The 21,062-nt window shown below is 36.8% G+C and overlaps 4 non-coding genes across 4 annotated transcripts; all 4 read left to right on the top strand.

The window, feature by feature from the left end:
• Positions 1-3,144: 3,144 nt before the first annotated feature.
• On the top strand, positions 3,145-3,226 carry Trnas-aga (transfer RNA serine (anticodon AGA)). Its single transcript has one exon. It is a non-coding gene; the product is annotated as a tRNA-Ser (tRNA).
• Positions 3,227-11,216: 7,990 nt separating this feature from the next.
• Positions 11,217-11,289, top strand: Trnaf-gaa (transfer RNA phenylalanine (anticodon GAA)). Its single transcript has one exon. It is a non-coding gene; the product is annotated as a tRNA-Phe (tRNA).
• A 6,952-nt stretch (positions 11,290-18,241) lies between these two features.
• Positions 18,242-18,314, top strand: Trnaf-gaa (transfer RNA phenylalanine (anticodon GAA)). Its single transcript has one exon. It is a non-coding gene; the product is annotated as a tRNA-Phe (tRNA).
• Positions 18,315-20,576: 2,262 nt separating this feature from the next.
• Trnas-aga (transfer RNA serine (anticodon AGA)) lies at positions 20,577-20,658 on the top strand. The gene has a single exon. It is a non-coding gene; the product is annotated as a tRNA-Ser (tRNA).
• The last annotated feature ends 404 nt before the right edge of the window (positions 20,659-21,062 follow it).

The following is a 21,062-nucleotide window of genomic DNA, read 5'->3' as shown; positions in this document are numbered from 1 at the left end:
TACACGCCTCACGCCGTCGTGAATTGAACTTTTGGCGCACTGTTTTAATTTCACCGTATGCCCCCACCCCGTTGGAAAAATCCTGGCTGCGACCCTTGTTCAAATTATATATCTCACTATTGATTACAAAAGTATAATTGCATCCAAATCAACAGTATCTATATGACTATATAAAGGATCGTTAAAATTAAATAATATACATGTAAAAATCATATTTGATAACAAAATATACTCTAAATAATAAAATTAAAAAAAAACTTTTTTGTGTAAATCACAAGACATGAGAATGGCAAATTTTAAATTTCAATGGCAAGATATCCCAGAGTAATTTATAGTTAAAATCAGTATTTTTAATAAGTATACGTATAGCTCACAAAGTCCAGGCAGCCTGGGGGTTCATATGGAGCACAGAGCTATTTGGAGAGGCCGTGGTTCGCCATTTATTAGGCTTTCGGCTTTCCTCTCCCCCTGGATAAATATGTAAGTCCCATGTTATATCAATGAATAAATACAGCAATAACCGCACCCCACGTGGCGACTGCTTCATATTCTGTTCTGTAGCTACTTTTCTGCCTAATAGATATGTATTCCCAATATGCATATGCTTATAGTTAGTATGCTTTCAACGTACCATACTTCGAAACCCAAAACCGAACACGAATCGAAAAATTAAAAGCCTCAATACGGCCAATTGCGCACTCGACCCAGCTGAAACAAGAGATTTTTGCAGCCACGGATGTCCTTTCTTCATATGCAACGAACCATTTAGCTGGACGACGTAAAATTGCAGGGCACAATGGATTATTGAGCAAATATTTGAAAGTTTCCACTCATTGTATATATGCTCATTGGTTGAGCATAACTGTGGCTAATTAGTTCAAAAGCAAACGACCCGGGACCTTCAGATTTTTTTAGAATGGCATATACAACGTTGTTTTTTGTTTCGTATGTAGATAATCGGTGTTTGATGTGTAAATGTAAAATCGGTTTTAAGGTTGAAAGTAAAGAGCACCCCGACCAGGGACTGAACCAGGGACATTCAGTTTTTAGGTTTGACGCTTTACCCATCGAGCTATCGAGGCGGACAACCGATAGAATGAGGTATTCTTGTTATTTTAGCCAATATATATATATATATATGTTTATACGATCTGAAGTGCTGAAGCGCCAATCAATTAATTAGTTGCTATTACCACCGCAAACGTTTCACAATGAATGCGAAAAGTGCCTTTCTGGTGATGATTCCCCATGAACAGGTGGCGCAAACCCGATTTTCAAATATCTTTAAAGAACACGCACACTGTCGGAACAATTCGAACATTAAAGATAAAAATAACTTAAACCGGCACTAGGTCACTACAACCGCGGCTATCGTCATCTGACGATTACTAGCGTACACATGATATTGTTGACATATTACTTTAACAAAGTGACACCCACTATTTTTTTGTTGGTGAACACTCATCTGTATGCTTCGGAGTTGAGTATAGACCAGAAATGGGCAAAGTACGGTGCGCGGGCTAAATCCGGCCCGCTGGGTAATTCAATCTGACCCGCCTGATGCTACCACAACCAACCCGAAATCAAATTTTGATGTTTCAGCTAAAATAGCTCAAGGAATTTGTTGAGATTGATGGTAAATTTAGTTTTGGCACGAGGCTTAATGTTTTCCACCTTTGGTTTTCAACACTATAAATATTGTTTATAAAATATAACTTTTTACGTTACCAATTTTCGGCCCGCCAGTCTAATTGGGGAAAAAAATTTGCGAATAGGCCTGTCTGAAAGAGCTTGACCGCGGTCCGATAACGTTATAGAAATATGTGCTAGTGTACACCACAACTTATGAATTAAAATATAACTAATAATACCAAAATGTAGGTTTTGTAGGTATATGTAGGTATATGCAAACAATAGCAACATTAAATTGAAAAATCACTTGCATTGATTGTAAATACAAGTGATTGATTGACGTTTCGCCTCAGCGGAACGAATAAACAGATCCCGGTGAAGATAATAAGAATAACTCGGTGTCGTCTGTCGTCCAATTCGCGGTGGCTTAGTCGAGAGAGGGTCGCAGCTTAGATATGAAGATTCATCGTTCAATCCCGGGTCGAGGCATGTTTATCTTTTAAAACCACCAGATAATTAACAACTAATCATTTCTTTGGAAATAAAAGCTCACATAGTATTCCTTAGAATACATATTTTTTTTCTACTTCTCTGTGGAAACATTTAATCCCTATTCTATAAAATACAACTATAAATTGAGTTATCAAGACTTCGTATTTAGCCAAAAGATAACAACATAGAAGATTAGATTTTCCACCTATACCTTGGCAACACCCTATTTCATCACCAGAAAGCACTTCATTGCATATAGCACTATGAAACGATCGCATTTTTTCTCACAATTGATTGGTTGCTGGTGGATTGTCTTTTCAACAATGCAGAGAGTATATACATATCTTAGAGTAGGTATTAAGAATAGCACGTCAAAAATTGTCGTCCGTCTCGATAGCTCAGTCGGGAGAGCGTCAGACTGAAGGTCCCTGGTTCAATCCCGGGTCGAGACATGTCTTGATTCAGAGCTCCCCAGCTGCTATGCTAAACAAACATTATAACAAATCATATCTATGGTTTCCACAAACCAACTTTTAGTATCAAATAATGACTATACTCATACTATTTTATTCAATCCAAGGGTCTTGCTGTAACGTCTCTGTCTGACCGATGTAAAATTTGGATCTTTTGTACAAAGCTCTCCAGCCCCCAAAATAATGAAATTAGTAAATATCCTACTAGGGTTGGGTTAAAGTTTGAAATACAAATTGTGCAGGAAATTCAAGTTATAGCATCATTGCTAGCGCGAACTCAATTGACTAATACTAACTTATTATCATAAAACTTGGCTGAAGTTTTTTATTAAAATCTCAGATTTTTGTATTAGTGGCGGGGATTTGAACAAAATCTCCCAGAATTATTCAGACAAGCCGATTTCAACTTTCAATGCCTAACTTAGGATAATCATATATACAAGTGTTAGCAGAGAAAAATGACCGCATGCGTCTTCGTTGAGGTAAAATGTAAACAATACTAAGTGTATAATGTTAATAATCATCATCTCAGCTGACGCTACACGCCGTTGTCGTGGCCGAGTGGTTAAGGCGATAGACTAGAAATCTATTGGGCTCTGCCCGCGCAGGTTCGAATCCTGCCGACAACGCTCTCGCTTTAGTTCGGGAATACCGAGTCATTCATTACCTAGTATCATAAACGAAAAACCACTTTATCACATGGAGTTGATTAAGCAATTAATTGCCGTTTTGGCAGAACAATCATATATCATGTAGACATATTTTAACAAAATAATAAGAATAACATTTGCCCTTCGCCTCGAGAGCTCAGTCTGCAGAACGTCAGACTGAAGATCTGAAGGTCCCTGGTTCAGTCCCGGGTCGAGCCACGTTTTGACTTTAAACTCAACCCGTCATCAGTAAATATGCTTAGCATAATTTAAAACTAATCACTTATTTGAAAATAAAAGACTATATAGTATTCTTTGGGACACGTAAGATATGTTGATATGATCTTAACTACAGCGTAAATCCACCCAATTAACCAAACAATTGCGATAACGGACGGGGGCTTTGTATAAAAGGTCCGACTCGGTCAGACGAAATTTTACAGAAACACATTTGTGTTAATAATAATAAAGTATGCGTATGTCGTCTTGTATTACTAATTGACTGGTTTTGTGAAACCCAGATATGAATTTTTACAAATTATTTTGAGCATTGCTGATGATAAGTTTTAAAGCAAAATATACAACCCGAGATATCTAAAGTTGAAAGTTGAAATAGGCTTGTTTGAAGAATTCAAGGATTAGAATTACTGGAGTTAAAACTGATTGAAGAATTCTGACTTCGATCAGACGTTGTTTTTGTTTCGTATGTAGAGAATCGGTCTTTGATGTGTAAATGTAAAATCGATTTTTAAGATTGAAAGTAGAGAGTACCCCGACCAGGGACTGAACCAGGGACATTCAGTTTTTAGGTTTGGCGCCCTACCCACCGAGCTATCGAGGTGGACGCCCAATAGAACGAGGTATTCTTCTTATTTTAGCTAAGATATGTTTATACGATATGAATTATTTAAGCGCCAATCAATTAATTAGTTGCAATTACCACCGCAAACGTTTTACAATGAAAGCGAAAAGTGCCTTTCTTGTGATAATTCCCCATGAATAGGGCTGGGCATTTCGAATCGGATCTTCGAATCGAATCCAATAGTAAATTATTCGAATGGGTTCAGAGCTCAATTTCGAATCGACGCCATCTTGGTTTTTTCTTTCCGCTAATGGTCGAGGTGAATTTCCCATTTTTTTTTACATTGAAGTCATATTTTTTCAACGCAGTTCTAACATATGAATATTTTATATAGTGAGTTATTGATAAAACGTGTTTGATATTGTGTGTGAACGCTCAGTAATCTATCTGAGTGATGTATTCTATGTCTTCAGTAATTCATTTGTTAAGAGGACCAATCACTATGAAAAAGTTGCTTACAATTATATATTTTCAAGTATTCGAGATTCGATTCGATTCGAAAAAAATATTCGATTCAATTCTGAAATCACAAGGTATTCGAAAATGCCCAGCCCTACCCATGAACAGGTGACCCGATTTTCAAATACCTTTAAAGAACACGCACACTGTCGGAACAATTCGAACATTAAAGATAAAAATAACTTAACCCAGCACTCGGTCACTACAACCGCGACTAACATCTGACGATTACTATCGTATACACAGGATATTGTTGACATATTACTTTGACAAAGTGACACCAGCGATTTTTTCGATGGCGAACACTCATCTGTATACTTCGGAGTTGGTTACAGACCAGAAATGGGCAAAGTACGGCCCGCGGGCTAAATCCGGCCCACTGGGTAATTCAATCTGACCCGCTTGATGCTACCACAACCAACCCAAAATCAAATTTTGATGTTTCAGCTAAAATAGCTCAAGGAATTTGTTGAGATTGATGTCAAATTTAGTTTTGGCACGAGTCTTATTGTTTTCCACCTTTGGTTTTCAACACTGTAAATATTGTTTATAAAATGTAACTTTTTACGTCACACATTTATGGCCCGCCATGACCGCGGTCCGATAACCTTATAGAAATATGTGCTAGCATACACCAAAACTTTTGAATTAAAATAAAACTAATAATACCAAAATGTAAGTTTTGTGAAAACCAGATTTTATTTGTACAAATAATTGCGACCATACCTACTAAGGGTTTGGAGGAAGATAATGCATCGACCCGCCCCGGGATCAAACATGGAATCTTCATATCTTCACTGCGACCCTATCACGACTAAGCCACCGAATGGGACCACAGACGAGACTGAGTTATTCTTATTATCTTCACCGGGATCTGTTTATTCGTTCCGCAAAGCCGAAGCGTCAATTCATCACTTGTATTTACAATCAATGCGGTAAAGTGATTTTTTTATTTAACGTTGCTATTGTTTGCATATTTAAAAATCAAGTATGTTATTAACCTGTCTGTTGGGTTGGTCGTGAACTTTAGCAACCCTCAACATTACTATATAAATTTATTTGGACCTCTACATTACAAGAATTATTTGCACGTCTACCTCTACAATACTGGAATCATTTGTTTTTATCACCACGCAATTTCGTCGTTTTATTCATCCCATTTATTCTATATTGAACTTGTGCATTTAGACTGGTATTTCATCGACTACAATATATTTCAGTCATATTCAAAGTGGTGGAGTTAATTATCGAGAAACCTGGCAGGTTATACATCAAAGAAAGCTGCGCGAAGTGTCAACACCCAACACGTTATAGGCTTCTTGTAGAGCCTCATCATAAGTACTAACTCGCATATAATTTACACATATCTATAATTTTTTTATACAAAGTTATTCAATGGTCCCGAGTGAGGAAATTGAAAATGTACCGTCAGAAAATATATATGTGAGCGCAGACATGCTGCTAGCAATGAGCTAAATTTCCCTCGAGGCAAGACCTTTAACCCCCAATTAAATGTGGAAAAATCGCTGCTAATGGAGACTAGTGACTATAATTTTCTAGCCTGTTGTCTTTTGGCTGAATACGATGTTTTGATGAGTCAATCTATAGTTATCTTTTTGTAGAATAGGGCCCGAATGTTTCCACATAGACGTAAAAAATATGTATTCTAAGACCTAAGATATACTATGTAGTCTTTCATTTAAAAAAATATATATTTGTTAAAAATTATTCTGAGCATATTAGCCTACTTGGTGGAAACAGTGGCATTTAAACTGGGGGCACAAGATGCTTTCAGAGTGGGCGCAAAAGGTCACAAAATGGAATCGGAAATTTCCATGCAACGGCTCCTAAAAACGGTCTCCGCGTTGTGTTAGAAATGCCGGCTTTTTCACATTAAAAGAAATTTTTCTGTCTCGTAATATTCAATCTATGGCAACTACAAGAATTCAAAATGTCTCTCTCTTTTTCAATTCATTTGTGTCCAAGGTAACTTGCGGTGGCGGCGACGACAAAAAACTCATTACCGATCTAAAATACCACGCCAATTTTGGGACATAATAATGTAATGATAATAATAATGAATCAGTAATAATCATTTGCTCGATTATATTTAGATTTGATATATATTGCGCTCATGCGAATTCGTTATCGTCGTTAGAAAGATCTGGTGTAAAATCCCAGAAAATATATTTAATTTAGTACAATGAGAAATCATGTAAAGTTTATTAGTAAATCGAAAATATATATTTATCTCCCCGAAATTCCGCGATACAGCTCCTAGGTCAGTCGTTGAGATTACGCCACTCGTTGGAAGAGCCGAATTTTTTCAATGGATATGTAATGGTTTTTGTGATGGTTGAATAAAATATTACATCCACGAACGATATACATATTTAAAATGGTTGTTTTTTTTATTCAATTGTAAATACTTAACTTGCGATTGCTTTGATAAAATAAAAGCACCCCTACCCAAAAGTACCACGGCAATCCGCGCACATAAAAATGTGTGGTAAACTGCCAGATTACATTTTGTTTTGATTCATATTCTTGCAAATTAGACCAATATGAGCTTTCCCAGCAACTCTTACTCTGCGCCATTGCAATGCTGCCACTCGATTAATTTTCAGATATCATTGTTAGAGAAATTTGTGATAAAATCCCACGGAGAAAAATTTATTTCAAGTCGGTAGTTTTAGGAACATTACAGGTGTGCCGCAGGCACAAGAAATTTAGGATGTATGCAACGGCTAAGAAAGTGTTTTTAATCTGTCGCGGCTGATGAAAACAATCGGATATTTAAACAAAATGCAATCGCAAACGTCATGCTACTTTATTTATCAGTGGTCAAGGTCGGGGAATCGTCCACATGCAGAATAACTTTTAGAAAAAGGTATATATATGTGCGCAAATCCTACCTTGGGCCAAATAAATTTTTTTTTGTCGTAAAAATTTTATGGGGCTGGTTGTACATGGAGTAAGGATGGTGCCTTCGCATTCGTAAATAAAAGTTGACTTTTTTTTCTCATAATAATCGTTCGATTTGATGTTGCATGTGACAACAAATAAATATTTAATCGCTGCAATAGTACAGAAGTACAGCTGAATGATATGGTTAAAAAATTTTTAGGAAATATATATATATATATGAAAATTTAAATCAATCCCTACCTTATTGGTAAAAATGTTCAGTGACAACGTTTCTCTTGGTGTTTTTTGCTTTTTAATTTTTACTTTTGACTCATTTTAAATCTTGGTGTTGCAATCTTATGATGGCCATTTTAGTTCTTCTAGACTTCCTGTCAATTGCAACAAAATCCGTTACTGTAATGCATAGTAATTTGTGTTTTGAATTTTCGTTGTGATTTTTGCACGACGAAATAAACGTATCTGCGTATCTATAAACGTACAAATGTATCTATAAACGTGTCTATTATCTTATAAGGCAAGAGCTATGAGATAGTATTGCTTTGTTCAGGTGATCATATACTATATACCTACTCTTCAAAAAAGAGTTGTTTCCCGTTCTAAATTTTTTTCTGTAACATTTCGTCTGACCGAGGTCAGAATTCTCCATATTCAATTTTATTCCCAGTAATTGGAATCCCAGAATTTTTCAGGCAAGCATATTTCAACTTTCAATATCCGATATCATGTCTACAATGGTAATCCTCATTTCGGCCGGCGCCCCTCGATGTTGTCGTGACGAGTGTTTAAGGCAGCGTTTCTCAACCTTTTTTGGTCGCGGACTATTTTCTCACCGGCGAAAACCTTTGCGGACTCAAGATGCGTTTATCGCAACTGTACTTTGTACAAGAGTAGCAATAAAACCAAACACAACAGAAATTTAACGAATTTTGAAATCGGGAAACTTGCTGCAATTACGCGTTCCTTAAAAGAGCCGACTGTTTTGGTGTATAATGGACTTTTCTGTCGTACAATATTCAATGCATGACAACGACGAGAATTTAAAAAGTCTTTCCATTTTAATTCAATTATGTTCATGGTAACTCGCGGTTGCGTCGACTTACGACTAGATGAAAGAATTACTTCTTTAAAATTCCACGGCCATCTGCGAACATAATAATGAGAGAATATATTGCCCGATTATTACTTATCGATCCCGATAAGTATGTTGATAGGGGTGTCTGTATGTTTGTTTGTTAGATGCACGCTGTATCTCACGAAAGCGAGGTTGCATTCATCATTTGATTTTGGATGAATTATGTCGTCTAATTAGCGAGTTATTAATTAATTAGTGATGGGACACACGGTGTCGCTATGGAGTAAGAGCGGATGAATCGAAACCGCAGTTTCTGTTTTGGGGGATCCCCTAACTTTCGATCGATGAATCTTCGGTCTCTGACCGATATTCTCGTATTCAGCTTTGATACATATTTTTTGCGATCTTGCGAATTTGTTATCGCCGTTGGAAAAAATCCTACTATAGCTGCTTTAGATTTCCAGAATGTACAACCTAATTCAGTACTTATTAAAAATATATTCAAGTATATTAGTAAATCGAAAATACATATTCATCGCCTTGAAATTCTCGCGAACAACTTCTGAAGTCATCGTCGCATATACGTCACTTGTTAAAAGTGCCGACTTTTCAATGAATTTTTCTGTTGCATAAAATATTCAATCCATCCATATGTGTGATTCTTTTAATCTGCGGTTATGTTGACGAATTAAGAGCAATACTACTCAGAAAGTACCATGCCAATGCGTGGTAAAGTGCCCGATTATATTTTGTTTAGATTATTTTTTTTGTGAGCTGTTCGTACAACACTTACGGCGCTCCATTACTACTGTGCGTACCAATGTAGAGGCAGTAAAGCAAAGAATCCAAAAGGAAATGCCCTGGTACGTATACTACGGTAGCAACCGAAATTTTGCGATTTGCAATGTCTAAAAAAGCGTTTTTAATCGGTCGCGGTCGTCATTTACACCTCCCAAAAAAAATTATTCCTCGTTTTCCGAACTCGCGAGAAACATCTACTACACTTACAGTATTACTTAAGTATTATCTATCGAAGCGTGTATCTATCGTACGTGTACCTCGAAAATCCGCAAGTGACTTGTGAAATCCAATCGTTTGATTAAGCGACTCACAAGTGACCTGTCGCGTCACGTGTTACCAACCACGTAAATTGCTATTCTAATAGTTGAATATTCGAATATATGCCCAGCCCTACTCAGTAACCAGTAATTATTGACTCGATAAATGACATGTAAATAAACTGGCTTTTTATGTTTTATGTAAATTCTAACGTAAATCGTAACTTGGCTGATGGTTAAGTTCCACAAAAACGTTTGCGGCCCGCAGTGAATTTCTGGCTCGTTGCGGACTCATTCAAACGCTCTGCGGACTCATTTGAGACCGCGGACTCGGGTTGGGAAACACTGGTTTAAGGCGATAGACTAGAAATCTGTTGGACTTTGCCCGCGCAGCTTCGAATCCTGCCGACAACGCCGTTCTCCTAATAAAGATATTTCATAAGCGATTTTGCGTTGCCGCTTTATCGGGAATACGGGATTATTACCTTCTTTTTATTCACCATACCTTGCCCACCTCAAAACATATTTAATCAAAGTTGAAACGGTATTTTCAAGGCGGTTGGGTGTGACCGGTTCAAAATAAATACCTTGGCAATACCATATTTCAGGGTGGTCCAAGGTTGCGGCCTTCGCGGGCTACTTAATTATTTTTGCATTGTTCGCGGGCCACAATAGCGTCAGAAATATGTAAACAACAAACACTTTCATTGTGCAAACAATTGATGATTGTTTGTCATTTAACGAGCTAAATCATACAAAATACGCCAGAAAAATCACTGAAACATACAAAAGTTTTGCTTTATCTACATTCAAAGTAAGATTTCAAACTCTTCATAACGGAGAAAGTGATCCCGCAAATGTAAGTACTCTCGAACATCGATGGGGTTCTCAGAGCAAATCCCTCAAAATTTGGAAATGCTCATTGCTCACATGATAGCAAAATGAGGTTTTAGATTATGTTTGCCATAACTACTGAATGATTGATTATCATATTTTACCAAATGTAAGGTACAGGAGAGGAACTACTAATTTTTCTGAAATATTAGAGGCATTTCTTGTAATACCGTTTAGGCTGGCTGCGAAACATCACCGGAACGTATTGTATTCTCAGGTCATAACATTAATATGCAGTTGTCAAATTTAGTGTTTATAACTTTTGGGATATATTTGCAACCAAATAGATAGAAAGCCAGTGAACAACTTGGATTACACAATCACACTCAAATCAACTTCGCTAGTTGCTTCAGCTAGCCGTGACACTAGTCAATTCAGTGACATTAGTGATGTAACAAAATGTCGGAACGATTTTATGTTATTTTTATAACAAAACAACACCAAATGTTTTGATTACCCTTCAGCAAAGGCGACGCGGGCCACAGAGAATGACGCTGCGGGCCACACGTGGGTTTGGACCACCTTGCTCTATTCCATCGATGGAAAACACTTTATCGTATATCGCACTGTGAAACGATCGCATCTGTTCGCAATAGATTGATTACTGATGGAATGACGCTTCAACAATGCAGAGCGTATATACATATCTTAGACTTAGAGAAAGTATTAAATATAGCGCGTCAAGAACTGTCGTTCGCCTCGATAGCTCAGTCGGGAGAGCGTCAGACTGAAGATCTGAAGGTCCCTGGTTCAATCCCGGGTCGAGGCATCTTTTGATTCAGAGCTCATCAGCTGCTATGCTAAACAAACATTATAACAAATCATACCTGGTTTCCACAAACCGAATTTTAGTATCAAATAAAGACATACTCATACTATTTTATTCAATCCAGAGGGTCTTGCTGTAACGTCTCTGTCTGTCCGATGTAAAATTCGGATCTTTTGTACAAAGCTCCCCAACCCCCAAAATAATGAAGTTGGTAAATATCCTACTAGGGTTAGGCTAAAATTTGAAATACAGATTGTGCAGGAAATTCAAGTTATCGAATCATTTCTAGTGCTAACTCAATTGACTAATACTAATTTATTATCATAAAACTTGGCGGAAGTTTTTTATTCATATCTAACATTTTTGTATTAGTGGCGGGGATTTGTACAAAATCTCCCAGAATTATTCAGACAAGCCGATTTCAACTTTCAATGCCTAACTTCGTATAATCATATATAGGATAGGATAGGATTTACATATTTATTCCGGGGGGGAGGGAAGCCGATAAGACGGCAAACCGCGACAAACATCTGACGATTACTAGCGTACACAAGATATTGTTGACAAAGAGATATTATTACTTTGACAAAGTGACACCCGCGATTTTTTCGTTGACGAACACTCATCTGTATGCTTCGGAGTTGGGTATAGACCCGAAATGGGCTAAATCCGACCCGCTGGGTAATTCAATCTGACCCGCTTGATGCTACCACAACCAACCCGAAATCAAATTTTGTTGTTTCAGCTAAAATAGCTCAAGGAAATTGATGAGATTGCGGTCAAATTTAGTTTTGGCACGAGGCTAAATGTTTTCCACCTTTGGTTTTCAACACTGTAAATATTGTTTATAAAATGTAACTTTTTACGTCACACATTTATGGCCCGCCAGTCTAATTGGGATTTTTTTTTTACGAATAGGCCTGTCTAAAAAGGTTGACCGCGGTCCGATAACGTTATAGAAATATGTGCTAGTGTACATCAAAACTTTTGAATTAAAATATAACTAATAATACCAAAATGTAAGTTTTGTGAAAGTCAGATTTCTATTTGTACAACTTATATCGATCATAGCTGCTAAGGGTTTGAAGGAAGATAATGCATCGACTCGTCCCGGGATCAAACCAGGAATCTTCATATTTTCACTGCGACCCTCTCCCGACTAAGCCACCGAATTGGACCACAGACGAGACCGAGTTATTCTTATTATCTTCACCGGGATCTGTTTTTTCGTTCCGCAAAGCCGAAGCGTCAATCCATCACTTGTATTTACAATCGATACAAGTGATTTTTCAATTTAACGTTGCTATTGTTTGCATATTTAAAAATCAAGTATGTTATTAACCTGTCTGTTGGGTTGGTCGTAAACTTTAGCAACCCTCAACAATACTATATAAATTTATTTGGACCTCTACGTTACAAGAATTGTTTGCACCTCTACAATACTGGAATCATTTGTTTTTATCACCACGCAATTTCGTCGTTTTATTCATCCCATTTATTCTATATTGAACTTGTGCATGTAGACTGGTATTTCATCGACTACAATATATTTCAATCATATTCAAAGTGGTGGAGTTAATTATCGAGAAACCTGGCAGGTTATACATCAAAGGAAGCTGCGCGAAGTGTCACCGCCCAACACGTTATAGGCTTCTTGTAGAGCCTCATCATAAGTACTAACTCGCTTATAATTTACACATAGCTATAACTTTTTATACAAAGTTATTCAATGATCCCGAGTGAGGAAAGTGAAAATGTACCGTCAGAAAATATATATGTGAGCGCAGACATGCTGCTAGCAATGAGCTAAATATCGCTCAAGACAAGACCTCTAACCCCCAATTAAATAAATCGGTAATGGAGACTAGTGACTATAATTTTCTAGCCTGTTGTCTTTTGGCTAAATACGATGCCTTGATAAGTCAATCTATAGTTATCTTTTTGTAGAATAGGGTTTAAAAGTTTTCACAGAGAAGTAAAAAAATATGTATCTAGGGTATACTATGTAGTCTTTATTTCAAAAAAAAAATATTTGTTATAAATTATGCTGAGCATAGTTAGCCTACTTGGTGGATTTAAAACAGTGGTTCTTAAACTAGGTGGCGCAAGATGCTTTCAGGGAGGCGCAAGAGGTCACAAAATGGAATCGGAAATTTTCATGCAACGGCTCCTAAAAACGGTCTCCGCGTTGTGTTAGAAATGCCGGCTTTTTCACATTATAAAAGAATTTTCTGTCTCGTAATATTCAATCTATGGCAACTACAAGAATTCAAAATGTCTCTCTATTTTAATTCATTTGTGTCCAAGGTAACTTGCGGTGGCGGCGACGACAAAAAACTCATTACCGATCAAAAATACCACGCCAATTTTGGGACATAATAATGTAATGATAATAATAATCAATCAGTAATAATCATTTGCTCGATTATATTTAGATTTGATATATATTGCGCTCATGCGAATTCGTTATCGTCGTTAGAAAGATCTGGTGTAAAATCCCAGAAAATATATTTAATTTAGTACAATGAGAAATCATGTGAAGTTTATTAGTAAATCTAAAATATATATTTATCTCCCCGAAATTCCGCAATACGGTTCCTGGGTCAGTCGTTGAGATTACGCCACTCGTTGGAAGAGCCGACTTTTTCAACAGATATGTAATGGTTTTTGTGATGGTTGAATAAAATATTACATCCACGAACGATATACATATTTAAAATGGTTGTTTTATTTAATCAATTGTGAATACTTTACTTGCGATTGCTTTGATAAAATAAAAGCACCCCTACCCAAAAGTACCACGGCAATCCGCGCACATAAAAATGTGTGGTAAACTGCCAGATTACATTTTGTTTTGATTCATATTCTTGCAAATTAGACCAATATGAGCTTTCCCAGCAACTCTTACTCTGCGCCATTGCAATGCTGCCACTCGATTAATTTTCAGATATCATTGTTAGAGAAATTTGTGATAAAACCCCACGGAGAAAAATTTATTTCAAGTCGGTAGTTTTAAGAACATTACAGGTGTGCCGCAGGCACAAGAAATTTATGAGGTATGCAACGGCTAAGAAAGTGTTTTCAATCTGTCGCGGCTGATGAAAACAATCGGATATTTAAACAAAATGCAATCGCAAACGTCATGCTACTTTATTTATCAGTGGTCAAGGTCGGGGAATCGTCCACATGCAGAATAACTTTTAGAAAAAGGTATATATATGTGCGCAAATCCTACCTTGGGCCAAATAAATTTTTTTTTTGTCGTAAAAATTTTATGGGGCTGGTTGTACATGGAGTAAGGATGGTGCCTTCGCATTCGTAAATAAAAGTTGACTTTTTTTCTCATAATAATCGTTCGATTTGATGTTGCATGTGACAACAAATAAATATTTAATCGCTGCAATAGTACAGAAGTACAGCTGAATGATATGGTTAAAAAATTTTTAGGAAATATATATATATATGAAAATTTAAATCAATCCCTACTTTATTGGTAAAAATGTTCAGTGACAACGTTTCTCTTGGTGTTTTTTGCTTTTTAATTTTTACTTTTGACTCATTTTAAATCTTGGTGTTGCAATCTTATGATGACCATTTTAGTTCTTCTAGACTTCCTGTCAATTGCAACAAAATCCGTTACTGTAATACATAGTAATTTGTGTTTTGAATTTTCGTTGTGATTTTTGCACGACGAAATAAACGTATCTGCGTATCTATAAACGTACAAATGTATCTATAAACGTGTCTATTATCTTATAAGGCAAGAGCTATGAGATAGTATTGCTTTGTTCAGGTGATCATATACTATATACCTACTCTTCAAAAAAGAGTTGTTTCCCGTTCTAAATTTTTTTCTGTAACATTTCGTCTGACCGAGGTCAGAATTCTCCATAGTCAATTTTATTCCCAGTAATTGGAATCCCAGAATTTTTCAGGCAAGCATATTTCAACTTTCAATATCCGATATCATGTCTACAATGACAATCCTCATTTCGGCCGACGCCCCTCGATGTTGTCGTGACGAGTGTTTAAGGCAGCGTTTCTCAACCTTTTTTGGTCGCGGACTATTTTCTCACCGGCGAAAACCTTTGCGGACTCAAGATGCGTTTATTGCAACTGTACTTTGTACAAGAGTAGCAATAAAACCAAACACAACAGAAATTTAACGAATTTTGAAATCGGGAAACTTGCTGCAATTACGCGTTCGTTGAAAGAGCCGACTGTTTTGGTGTATAATGGACTTTTCTGTCGTACAATATTCAATCCATGACAACGACGAGAATTTAAAAAGTCTTTCTATTTTAATTCAATTATGTTCATGGTAACTCGCGGTTGCGTCGACTTACGACTAGATGAAAGAATTACTTCTTTAAAATTCCACGGCCATCTGCGAACATAATAATGAGAGAATATATTGCCCGATTATTACTTATCGATCTCGATAAGTATGTTGATAGGTCTGTCTGTATGTTTGTTTGTTAGATGCACGCGGTATCTCACGAAAGCGAGGTTGCATTCATCATTTGATTTTGGATGAATTATGTCGTCTAATTAGCGAGTTATTAATTAATTAGTGATGGGACACACGGTAGCAACCGAAATTTTGCGATTGGCAATGTCTAAAAAAGCGTTTCAATCGGTCGCGGTCGCCATTTACAGCTACCAAAAAAAAAATTATTCCTCGTTTTTCGAACTCGCGAGAAACATCTACTACACTTACAGTATTACTTAAGTATTATCTATCGAAGCGTGTACAGACTCGAAAACCCGCAAGTGAGTTGTGAAATCCAATCGTTTGATTAAGCGACTCACAAGTGACCTGTCGCGTCACGTGTTACCAACCACGTAAATTGCTATTCTATTAGTTGAATATTCGAATATATGCCCAGCCCTACTCAGTAACCAGTAATTATTGACTCGGTTAATGTCATGTAAATAAACTGACTTTTTATGTTTTATGTAAATTCTAACGTAAATCGTAACTTGGCTGATGGTTAAGTTCCAAAAAAACGTTTGCGGCCCGCAGTGAATTTCTGGCTCGTTGAGGACTCATTCAAACACTCTGCGGACTCACTCGGGAAACACTGGTTCAAGGCGATAGACTAGAAATCTGTTGGACTTTGCCCGCGCAGCTTCTAACCCTGCCGACAACGCCGTTCTCCTAATAAAGATATTTCATAAGCGATTTTGCGTTGCCGCTTTATCGAGAATACGGGGTTATTACCTTCTTTTTATTCACCATACCTTGCCCACATCAAAACAGATTTAATCAAAGTTGAAACGGTATTTTCAAGGCGGTTGGTTGTGACCGGTTCAAAATAAATACCTTGGCAATACCCTATTTCAGGGTGGTCCAAGGTTGCCGCCTTCGCGGGCCACTAAATTATTTTTGCATTGTTCGCGGGCCACAATAGCGTCAGAAATATGTAAACAACAAACACTTTCATTGTGCAAACAATTGATCATTGTTTGTCATGTAACGAGCTAAATCATACAAAATACGGCAGAAAAATCACTGAAACATACAAAAGTTTTGCTAAATCTACATTTAATGTAAGATTTCAAACTCTTCATAACGGAGAAAGTGATCCCGCAAATGTAAGTGCTCTCGAACATCGATGGGGTTCTCAGAGCACAATCCTTCAAAATTAGGAAATGCTCATTTCTCACATGATAGCAAAATGTCCTTTTAGATTATCTTTGCCATAATTACTGAATGATTGATTATCATATTTTACCAAATGTAAGGTACAGGAGAGGAACTACTAATTTTTCTACCAAAAAAAAAAATTATTCCTCGTTTTTCGAACTCGCGAGAAACATCTACTACACTTACAGTATTACTTAAGTATTATCTATCGAAGCGTGTACAGACTCGAAAACCCGCAAGTGAGTTGTGAAATCCAATCGTTTGATTAAGCGACTCACAAGTGACCTGTCGCGTCACGTGTTACCAACCACGTAAATTGCTATTCTAATAGTTGAATATTCGAATATATGCCCAGCCCTACTCAGTAACCAGTATTTATTGACTCGGTTAATGTCATGTAAATAAACTGACTTTTTATGTTTTATGTAAATTCTAACGTAAATCGTAACTTGGCTGATGGTTAAGTTCCAAAAAAACGTTTGCGGCCCGCAGTGAATTTCTGGCTCGTTGAGGACTCATTCAAACACTCTGCGGACTCACTCGGGAAACACTGGTTCAAGGCGATAGACTAGAAATCTGTTGGACTTTGCCCGCGCAGCTTCGAATCCTGCCGACAACGCCGTTCTCCTAATAAAGATATTTCATAAGCGATTTTGCGTTGCCGCTTTATCGGGAATACGGGGTTATTACCTTCTTTTTATTCACCATAACTTGCCCACCTCAAAACAGATTTAATCAAACTTGAAACGGTATTTTCAAGGCGGTTGGGTGTGACCGGTTCAAAATAAATACCTTGGCAATACCCTATTTCAGGGTGGTCCAAGGTTGCCGCCTTCGCGGGCCACTAAATTATTTTTGCATTGTTCGCGGGCAACAATAGCGCCAGAAATATGTAAACAACAAACACTTTCACTGTGCAAACAATTGATCATTGTTTGTCATCTAACAAGCTAAATCATACAAAATACGCCAGAAAAATTACTGAAACATACAAAAGTTTTGCTATATCCACATTTAATGTATGATTTCAAACTCTTCATAACGGAGAAAGTGATCCCGCAAATGTAAGTACTCATAAACATCGATGGGGTTCTCAGAGCAAAATCCCTCAAAATTTGGAAATGCTCGCGAGCCCTATTCCATCGCCGGAAAACACTTTATCGCATATCGCACTGTGAAACGATCGCATCTGTTCGCAATAGATTGATTACTGATGGATTGACGCTTCAACAATGCAGAGCGTATATACATATCTTAGACTTAGAGAAAATATTAAATATAGCGCATCAACAACTGTCGTTCGCCTCGATAGCTCAGTCGGGAGAGCGTCAGACTGAAGATCTGAAGGTCCCTGGTTCAATCCCGGGTCGAGGCATCTTTTGATTCAGAGCTCATCAGCTGCTATGCTAAACAAACATTATAACAAATCATACCTGGTTTCCACAAACCGACTTTTAGTATCAAATAAAGACATACTCATACTATTTTATTCAATCCAGAGGGTCTTGCTGTAACGTCTCTGTCTGACCGATGTAAAATTCGGATCTTTTGTACAAAGCTCCCCAACCCCCAAAATAATGAAGTTGGTAAATATCCTACTAGGGTTAGGCTAAAATTTGAAATACAGATTGTGCAGGAAATTCAAGTTATCGAATCATTTCTAGTGCTAACTCAATTGACTAATACTAATTTATTATCATAAAACTTGGCGGAAGTTTTTTATTCATATCTAACATTTTTGTATTAGTGGCGGGGATTTGTACAAAATCTCCCAGAATTATTCAGACAAGCCGATTTCAACTTTCAATGCCTAACTTCGTATAATCATATATAGGATAGGATAGGATAGGATTTACATATTTATTCCGGGGGGGAGGGAAGCCGATAAGACGGCTTATCCATATGTCGAACCAAGGCCTCTCGTCCGGTTACCATTCCAAGTCGGGTATAGGATTAGTTATATTGTTTGTTTTCGGAAGCATGGACTTGGTGGTGGAGGAAGCCGTAACAGACCAGCGGTTACGTGAACCACCCAACGACGGCGAGGAGTCCAGCAATCCTCTCGCACATAACCATCCCTGCATGGGATTCGAACCTACGATCATATATGTGTGTGTGAGTGTGAATGATTTGATTCAATAGTTTTAGGTGAGTGAACACGTACCACTTCTTTTTGGCAATACCTTCCATCTTATCTTTATCTTATCTTATCTACAAATGTTAGCAGAGAAAAAAAGACCGCATGCGTCTTTGTTGAGGTAAAATGTAAACAATACTATGGTGGCCCATCGTTGTCACGCGTAAAATTGAAAATAAAAATAAAATAAAAAACCGATAATAAAAACATTTTTGTAAAAAAACATAAAAATAATTTAAAAAAAAATGAAAAAAAAAAATGAAAATTAAAAAAAAAAAATAATTAAAAACGAAAAAAAAAAAAAAAAAAAAAATTAAAAAAAAAAAAATTAAAAAAAAAAAATTGAACAAAAAGGAAATAAAAAGGTTGACAACGATGGTCCGCCTCGTGGCCCATCGTTGTCACGCGTTTTTATTTTTAGAAAATATGCTTCTGCTTGGGACCAACGTTGTCAGGCATAATCCTACGCGCACAAATTAGTTCCCTGGGTTTCAAACTCACTACTGATTTTCTTGAGCAATATTCAATATGAAAATGTTCTATAAATTCTCCATGCTACAAGTTCAACAAGAAGTAATATATTTATAATAATGATAAGAGAATATAGAATTGAATACGAAAATTCGGAAAATTTGTTTTTACGTGTATAAGGTAATTTAATTGGAGAATGCTGCTTAACTACTCAGTTGTCTGGACACTCGCGATGCCGGTACCGTACCGTCTTACCAAATACCAGTAGTCGGTTATAGTCGCTTTGCGTCTGACCGTACCGGTAGCCATACAATCACTCATCATCTCCCATTCTTTCACGAGTGATTGCATGGGTACCGGTACGGTCAGACGATACCGTACCGGCATCGCACGAGTGTCTGAGCAGTTAAGCAGCATTTTCCAATTAAATTACCTTCTACACGTAAAAACAAATTTTCGTATCCAATTCTATATTCTCTTATCCTTATTATAAATATATTGCTTGTGGTTGAATTTGTAGCATGGAGAATTTGTAGAACATTTTCATGTTGAATTTATTGGATATTGGTCATGAAAATCAGTAGTGAGTTAGAAACCCAGGAAACACATTTGTGCGTGTAGGATTAAGTCTGACAACGTTGGTCCCAAGCAGCATCAAATTTTCTAAAAATAAAAACGCGTGACAACGATGGGCCACGAGGCGGACCATCGTTGTCAACCTTTCTATTTTCTTTTTATCCAATTTTTTTTTTCAAATTTTTTTTTTTTTTTTAATTTTTTTTTTTAATTTTAATTTTTTTTTAATTTTTTTGTTTGTTTTATTTTTCAATTTTTTTTTTTAATTTAAATTTGTTTTTATTTTTATTTTTTTCAATTATTTTCATGTTTTTTCCACTTTTTTTTTTATTTTCGCTTTTTCATTTTATTTTTTCATTTTTTTTTTAAATTTTACACGTGACAACGATGGGCCACCATACAATACTATGTGTATAATGTTAATAATCATCATCTCGGCTGGCACTACACGCCGTTGTCGTGGCCGAGTGGTTAAGGCGATAGACTAGAAATCTATTGGGCTCTGCCCGCGCAGGTTCGAATCCTGCCGACAACGCTCTCGTTTTGTTTCGGGAATACCGAGTCATTCATTACCTTGTTTCATAACCAAGAAACCTATTTATCGCACGGAGTTGATTGAGCAATTGATTGCCGTGTATGTATCAAATGAGTCCGCGGAGCTTTGGAATGAGTCCGCAACGAGCCAGAAATTTACTGCGGGCAGCAAACATTTTTGCGAAACTTGACCATTATCAACGTTACGATTTAGGTTACGATTTACATAAAATATAAAAAGTAAGTTTATTCATATACCATTAATCAAGTCAATAATTACTTGGTACTGAGTAGGGCTGAGCATATATTCGAATATTCAACTATTAAAAAAGCAATTTACTATTCGAAAATTTGGTAACAGGTGACGCGACAGGTCACTTGCGCGTCGCTTAATCAAACGATTGG

The sequence above is a fragment of the Styela clava genome, chromosome 2, assembly GCF_964204865.1.
Source record: "Styela clava chromosome 2, kaStyClav1.hap1.2, whole genome shotgun sequence".
NCBI classification, from domain to species: Eukaryota; Metazoa; Chordata; class Ascidiacea; order Stolidobranchia; family Styelidae; genus Styela; species Styela clava.
Note: the sequence above shows the minus strand (reverse complement) of the source record. Positions and strands in the feature narration are given on the sequence as shown.